The following is a 7,542-nucleotide window of genomic DNA, read 5'->3' as shown; positions in this document are numbered from 1 at the left end:
CAGCTGCTTGTAAGGTAAGCACCCGGCCCCCTGTACTATCCAGGTTCCTGTTGATTTATTTGGTTTTTGGGCTAATCATGCTCACAGCTTACTTCTAGCTTTCTGCTCAGGGATCACTCCTGGTGGGCTCAGGAGAATCATTTGGGGTGGCAGGGATCGAACTGGGGTCTGTCACCTGTATGGCAAACACTCTCCTCACTGTTCTACCAATGAAGAGTTCCCTTCATTCTCTTTCCTCCCTTACACTGGACACAAGCAGAGTCAAGAAGGAAGATCCATAAACTCCTCCCCAGGGCCCTTCCTGCCTGGCTCAGGTTTTTGTTTGTTTGTTTGTTGTTTGTTTTGCTTTTTGGGTCACACCTGGCGATGCACAGGGGTTATTCCTGGCTCATGCACTCAGAAATTACTCCTGGTGGTGCTGGTGCTTGGAGGATCATTGGGATGCTGGGAATTGAACCCAGGTTGGCCATGTGCAAGGCAAATGCCCTACCCGCTGTGCCATTGCTCCATCTGTGCTATTGCTTGGCAGTTTTGGAGAAGGGAGGAGAGTCCTATCACACAGCGAGCCTGAGATGACCAAGATCAGATCATGGTCATGTTATCTTGGAGTTTCTTTTGGTGTGTGTGTGCCACACGCTATGGTGCTTAGGGGTTACTTTTGGTTCAGGAGACCATGGAGGGCTACAGATTAACTCACCATGTGCTCTAGTCCTTTGAGCCATCTCTGACCATGGAACTGTGTGTTTTGGGGGCACACCTGGCTGTGTTCATGGCTTACTACTGGCTCTGTGCTCGGGGGTCATTCCTGGCCAGGAGATGAAGGGTATCAGTTGCATACCAGGCAAGCACATTACCCACTGTATTAGCTCTCCTGGGCTTTTGTTTATTTGCTTTTGGGCCACAGCTGGTAGTGCTCAGCTTTCCTCCTGGCTCTGCACTCAGGGATCACTCCTGGTGGGCTCAAGGAACCATAGGGGATGCTTGGGATTGAACCTGGGTCCGCAAGGCAAGCGCCCTCCCTTCCAGTCCCATAATTGGCGTTATTTTTGGTTCACGTGGTACCAGTAATTCAACTCATCTCAATTAAACCTCAGAGTCTCATCCCTACCTCAGAGCTTCGGAGTCTAAGCCAGGCCACAGGGACCCCAGGAAGACAGGGTGGGAAATCCTGGCTGGGTCTTTGATCTGTCTCTGAAGCTTAGGGAAACAGCCACGGGTTTTTAGGGTGAGGAAAGAGAATGTGCGGGCGTCTCTCTGCAGTGGAAAATTTCTCAGCCTGAAAGGAAAGGAACGTCTGACATCTTGAAATCTGGGTGCCTGGGTTGCCCAAGGGCGCACATTGTCCCAGAACCTTGTCTCACGGAAGACGGAACAGATGAGGAAAGAGACAGGAGAGGCAGTCCAGTGGTCCAGCCATTCACCTGGCACGAGGTCCAGTTTTTCCTAATGGAAGAGACCCATGAGCACACACCTGGGAGTAGCCTATGAGCACTGTCTGGTGGGGCTCAAATAGAAAGAGTTAGGGGCCCAGTGTGTAGGGCATTTGACTTGCAGGCAGCTAACCCAGGTTCAATCCCCAGCATCCATATGGTCCCCCAAGCAAGGCCAGGATTGATTCCTGAGAACCAAGAGAAAGCCCTGAGCATCGCCAGGTATAACCCAAAAAGTCCAATATATATATATATATATATATCAGAGTGATAGCATAGCAGGAAGGGCACTTGCCTGGGGTTTACCCAGGTTCGATCCCAGAACCCCATAAGGTCCCTCCAGCACCAGCAGGAGTGATCCCTGAAGGAGTAACTCCTGAGCATTGCCCCAGGTTTGGCCAGAAAAGCCAAAACCAAACAAACAAACAGGAGTAAGCCCTGAGCACCACCCTGTGCTTAGGACTTAGCAAGAAATACATCTTTGAATCAACTATTAAATGTTCTGAGCCTATCATATAAAAAAATCATAAAATAATTTTCACCTATCCCAGGAAGGAAGGGAGTACTGGGATCATTTCTAGAAATTTTGACGGGAAAAGCATCGAGGTATGCCTTGCTGGGCAAGCTGATAAGGCAGAGTACTCCGGCCAGTCTAGGAAGTGGGGGCGGATGGGGCAGTGGTGTGGCTTCCAGGGCATCTGGACACAGATAATCATCTCAGTCTTCAGCCTCAGATGGCAACTAAGCTGGGGATCTTTCTTGGGCTTTCCCCAGACCACTCCCTAAAGCCCCCTCTGATCTCACTGAGAATTGTTTACTTTTTTATTTATTTTTTTGTTTTCTTTCGGCTACACCTGGCAGTGCTCAGGGCTTCCTCCTGGCTCTGTACTCAGAAGTCATTCCTCGCAGCACTCAGGGGATCCTCTGGGATGCCAGGGATGGAATCTGGATCGGCCGCATTCAACCAAATGCTCTCCCACTGTGTTATTGCTCCGATCCTTGTTTCTTTGTTTGGGTTTGGGGGCTACCTCTGGTGCAGGCTGGGGGACCAGGCAGGTCAGGGGTGCAACCCAGGGTCCCAATCTTCTGAGCACCCCTGGCCTTTTGGTCCTAGGTTCTTCTACCTCTCAGGGTGGCACTGGTCTGTGTGTGGATGGAAGAGTTCTCAGTGCAATCTGCTGCAGATAAGGGGCCTCTGTTCCGGTTCAGACCATCAGCCAGTCACAAGATACTGTCACTTCCTTATCATTTTCTATCTAGAGTGGCTTTGAAGAGAATGAGATATTTTCTAACTTTCTGAAAACATTGGTGAATTTAGCTATTTAAAACATTTGTTAACTTAATTTTTTTTGGTTTTGGGGTCACACCCAGAGGTGTTCAGGGCTCACTCCTGGCTTTGCACTCAGGAATCACTCCTGCCACACTCTGGGGACCATTCAGGGGGCTGGGGATTAATCCCAGGTTTGCCATGTGCAAGGCAAGTCCCGTCCCTGCTGTACTATCATTCTGGCCCCAAGTTTCTCTAATTCTACAATATTTTACAATTTTATTCACTGGGACCAGAGCAATAGTACCAGAGCAGGGAGGGTATTTGTATTGCACATGGCCGACCCAGGTTCAATCCCCAGCACCCCATATATTCCCCTGAGCACCACCAGGAGTAACTCCAGAGTGCAGAGCCAGGAGTAAACCATGAGCATTGCTGGGTGTGACCAAAAAGCCAAAAAGAGAAAGAAAGAAAGAAATCAGGAAAAGAGAGAGAGAGAGAGAGAGAGAGAGAGAGAGAGAGAGAGAGAGAGAGAGAAACGAAGATACAAACTTGCTTTGCCTCCTTCTGACTCAGGTTCAAATCCCAGTTCATCTGATTCCCTGAGCACTGCCAGGGATCACTCCTGAGCACAGGGCTAGGATATGCCCCTGAGCACTTCTAGGTTATGTAAACACAAAAGGGGAGCGGAGGTGTTCTGTTTCTCCCGGCTGCCTGTGTTTGGTAGTCTTGGGCCACTTTCCCCACCCCCGGAAGGTTGATGGCGATGGGCAGGCAAAGGAAGGAATGAGGGCCAAGTTCGTTGGTGTCAGTTGCTTGTTTACTTCACTCTCCTCTCCATTCTCCTCTGATTCTCCTCCTGCTTCTTCCTCCCCCATGCTACTTCATTCTCCTCCTCGATCTCTTTTCATTCTTCTGGCTCTGGAATCTGGATCCCTCAGTCCACTCTTACAGTCTAGTTAAATCCTCCAGCATGAGGGGCTGGGGTAACAGTTACACATAGGTATCATCATACAATCAGCAGATGTAGGTCCTTCCCTAAGGGGAAGCTACTTCCAGGACAGATTCTTATTCAGCAAGAGGACTGGCCTAAAGGCAAATATGGGTGTGTTTCTCCTCTCCTTCGTCCAAAACACATAAACATTCATAATATTGATCATTTTGTATGGACGCAGTAAGATATATTAGCACTGTCCTCCCGTTGTTCATTGATTTGCTTGAGTGGGCACCATTAATGTCTCACAAGAAATTGTGAGACTTGTTGTTACTGTGTTTGGCATATCATATACACCACGGGGAGCTTGCCAGGCTTTGCCATGCAGGCGAGATACTCTTGGTAGCATGCCAGGCTCTCTGAGAGGGGCGGAGAAATCAAACCAGGGTTGGCCCGGGTCGACTGCATGCAAGGCAAGTGCCCTACCCGCTGTGCTATCTCCAGCAGCTTACAGAATTGCTCTCCTGGGGCCATCTTGTTCTCAGACTACAGTGCTCAGGCCAGATTAGTCTTTCCTATCCCTATCAGGGTCTTAATCTCGTCTGTTACTTTTTGGATCATGACAGAATTTGTCCATGACAAAGCTCTCAATTTATACTTGAGTATCGTAGCAATTTGTCCTGGCCCATTTCAATGCCAGGGTAGCTCAAGCTTGTCCTGAGTCCATTCAGTCCCTCATTGGGACCCTGCTTTTGGGGTGCTAGGAACTAAGGGCAACTGAGGGTTAAGTTGAGAAAGCAGATGCTCGGGAGTGAATAATATTCAAAGCCAATTAAATCCCAAGTTACAAAAGCATGATATTAACTGTCTCTCTGTGTCTCTACAAAAAGGGCATTTCTTTAAACTAAACTATTCAAAAGACATAAGGAGGGGAGGAAAGGCAGTATTTCACTCATACATATAAAAATCATAGATTTCTGAGGAATCTGACCTTACAAGTTAACAGAGTCTGATTAGGGGAAAAAACTGAGTAGCTGGTTGGGGAGGAGAGCATAGGGAAGAGTTTACAGATAAACACAATGGAATGGAAGTGCCTCAGGAGAGCTGTGATACACCTGAGCTCCTTGTGTCAAGGGAAACAGGACATACCAATATCATTCTAAAATTTTAGAACTACATTCCAATAAACACAGAGGAATGGAGGTGCTTCAGGAGCACTGTGATGGGTCACTGTCACTGTCCTCCCGTTGTTCATCAATTTGCTCAAGCGGGCCCAGTAACCCAGTAACATTGTGAGACTTGTTACTGTGTTTGGAATATCGAATACGTCACGGGTATCTTGCCAGGCTTTGCCGATAGGGCAAGATACTCTCGGTAGCTTGCCGGGCTCTCCGAGAGGGGCGGAGGAATCAAACTCGGGTCGGCCATGTCGGCTGTGTGCAAGGCAAACGCCCTACCCACTGTGCTATCGCTCCAGCCCACTGTGATGGTTATCACCCTAAAAACCTAAGCTCCCTGTGGCAGAGGAGAATGGGCATACCAATGTTATCCTACACTAGGTGTGGGCCTTCTCCCTTTATCTCTCAGAAACTAGGTGACTTGAAGCTTCTAAGGATTGTTTTATTTGAGAGGAGACACCCAGAGGTATTTAGGAACTATTGCCAGAGTTGAAGTGCCAGAAAAGTGCTCTGTCACTTGAGCCCATTCCCAGACCCTAAATGAGATTTTTTTTTTTTTTGCAGAGTCACACCTGGCTTTTCTCTCGGCTTACTCCTCAATCTGCACTTAGGGGTCACTCCTAGTGGTATGGTCATATGGGGTACCAGGGATTCAATTTGGGCTGGCTGTGTGCAAGGTAAACTCCCTACCCACTGTGCCATCGCACTAGCCTAACATTTGCTTTTCCCTTTCACAGTGCGAAGCAGAAGACAGGGATGCAATTTGGGGGGAAAGTAAATTCTATATGAAATATCCTATGCCAATCACACTTTAAAAATAAGAAATATGGGGCAGGTAAGGTGTTTGCCTTGCATGTGGCTGACCTGGGTTCTTGCATATGTAACCACTGAGCACTGCCCGGGGAACTCCAAAATGGCAAAAAATAAATAAAAAAGTGAACAATTCGCAGTGAGATCAGAGAGGGCTGTAGGGAGTGGTCTGGGGAAAGCCCTGAGAGTGATCCCCAGTTTAGTCACCATCTGAGGCTGAAGACTGAGATGATCATCTGTGTCCAGAGGCCCTGAAAGCCACACCAGTGCTGCATCCGCCCCCACTTGCTAGACTGGCCCAAGCACTTTGCCTTATCAACTTGCCCAGCAAGGCATACCTTGATGCTTTTGCCATCAACATTTCTAGAAATGATCCCAGTACTCCCTTCCTGGGATAGGTGAAAATTATTTTATGATTTTTTATATGATTGGCTCAGAACATTTAATAGTTGATTCAAAGATGTATTTCTTTTTTTTTGCTTTTTGGGTCACACCTGGTGATGCACAGGGGTTACTCTTGGCTCTGCACTCAGGAATCACTCCTGGTGGTGCTCAGGGGACCATATGGGATGCTGGGAATCGAACCCGGGTTGGCCGCATGCAAGGCAAACACCCTACCCGCTGTGCTGTTGCTCTAGCCCTCAAAGATGTATTTCTTATTGGCCACACACATTGGTACTCAGGACTTATTCCTGTTTGTTTGTTTTGTTTTTATTTTTGCTTTTCAGGCTACACTCGGGGCAATGCTTAGGAGTTATTCCTGGCTCTGCACTCAGGGATCACACCTGCTGGTGCTGGAGAGACCCTATGGGGTGCTGGATCAAGCCCAGGTAAACCTCAGGCAAGTGCCCTCCCTGCTGTGCTATCACTCTGGCCCCTTGAAATTTTTTGAAATTTTTTCCCTTTTATTTTTTCCTTTTTGGGTCACACCTGGAGATGCTCAAGGCTTTCTTCCTGACTCTGTATTTAGGAATTACTCCTGGCCTTGCTCGTGGGATCATTTGGACTCTGGGGACTGAACCCGGGTTGGCAATTCAAACCTCCTACCCACTGTACTATCACTCCGGCCTTATGTTTCTCTTTTTTATAGTTGCTTAAATATTTTATTTTATTTATTTAGTTACTTATCTCGAGCGGGCCCAGTAACATCTCCATTGGAGACTTTGTTGTTACTGTGTCTGGCATATCGAATACTCTCGGTAGCTTGCCGGGCTCTCCGAGAGGGGCGGAGGAATCGAACTCAGGTCGGCCATGTTGGCCACGTGTAAGGCGAACGCCCTACCCGCTGTACTTATCTAATTTCTTATTCCATTTACTTATTTATTATATAATTGTTCATAATAACGGATTATATTCAATATTCCAACACCAATCCCACTACCATTACACCTTCCCACCACCATATTCCTAAGTATTCCTCCCCAATTCCCCAACACTGCCCCCAAAACGGGATCTAAATAATTTATTTTGTTTTGCCTGCCATGAATAATTCACTAAAGATGATTGAGACACCTTTTCTCAGAGGAAAATGTGTGAAAATTGTTGTATCATCCTGGATCCATTAAGCCCTTGTATAGAGTATGAGATGTCCTGTGCATAGTCCAGAATTTCTAAGATTTTAAATAGGATAATCACTTGATCACTTGACTTCCCGTTAATCGTCGATTTGCTCGAGCGAGCGCCAGTAACGTCTCCATTTGTCCCTGTCGCGTGCTAGTGTAGCCCAATGACGTCTGTTCGTTCTAGGAACACGAAGAGCCTCAAACTGATCGTTCATGATCTTGATGAAGAAGTCTGACCATCTGGTAGGTGGGCGGTCATGCGGTCTTTTGACATCCCGTGGAATCCAGTCGGTAAAAGCTCTAGTCCAGCAGTCGTCTCTAAATCTCATTACGTGACCAGCCCATCTGATTTTTGACGCCT

The sequence above is a fragment of the Sorex fumeus genome, unplaced genomic scaffold (assembly GCF_029834395.1).
Source record: "Sorex fumeus unplaced genomic scaffold, SorFum_2.1 ptg000122l, whole genome shotgun sequence".
NCBI lineage: Eukaryota > Metazoa > Chordata > Mammalia > Eulipotyphla > Soricidae > Sorex > Sorex fumeus.
This window is presented reverse-complemented; position numbering follows the sequence as displayed.